Source organism: Trachymyrmex cornetzi, unplaced genomic scaffold (assembly GCF_001594075.2).
Source record: "Trachymyrmex cornetzi isolate Tcor2-1 unplaced genomic scaffold, Tcor1.1 scaffold805, whole genome shotgun sequence".
Lineage (NCBI taxonomy): Eukaryota > Metazoa > Arthropoda > Insecta > Hymenoptera > Formicidae > Trachymyrmex > Trachymyrmex cornetzi.
In genome coordinates this window covers 121,122-121,460 of record NW_017300142.1, presented here as the reverse complement: position 1 = coordinate 121,460, position 339 = coordinate 121,122, and the positions used below count along the sequence as shown (strand labels likewise).

At 33.0% G+C, this 339-nt stretch overlaps 1 protein-coding gene across 1 annotated transcript in view; it reads right to left on the bottom strand.

The window, feature by feature from the left end:
• Naxe (NAD(P)HX epimerase) overlaps nt 1-339 on the bottom strand; it is a 7,493-nt gene that overhangs the window by 1,700 nt on the left and 5,454 nt on the right. The gene's annotated exons all lie outside the window — the stretch shown is intronic.

Here is a 339-nt window from a genome sequence, read left to right as displayed (position 1 = left end):
CATTCTGTTCTTCTTCTCCGCTATAACCTCTTTTCACGATCTGTCGACTCAATTAGTTTGATTATGAGAAAATGGATCATTCCAATTATTGTGATAATAGTTACCTTAATACGGATAATACATCGTACGACATACAGGACATCAATGACACTCAAGCGAGCAATAATGAAAAATTTGGCGACGAACTTTTAATCGATCTTATACGAAGTCGTCCTTATCTGTATGATAAATATTTAAAAAATTATAGAAATACCAAATTGAAAGACAATGCATGGAAAGAAATTTAGTGATTGGTGACCCGTGTCCTGTAATGATTTAACATTTTTAGGTTACGTCTAC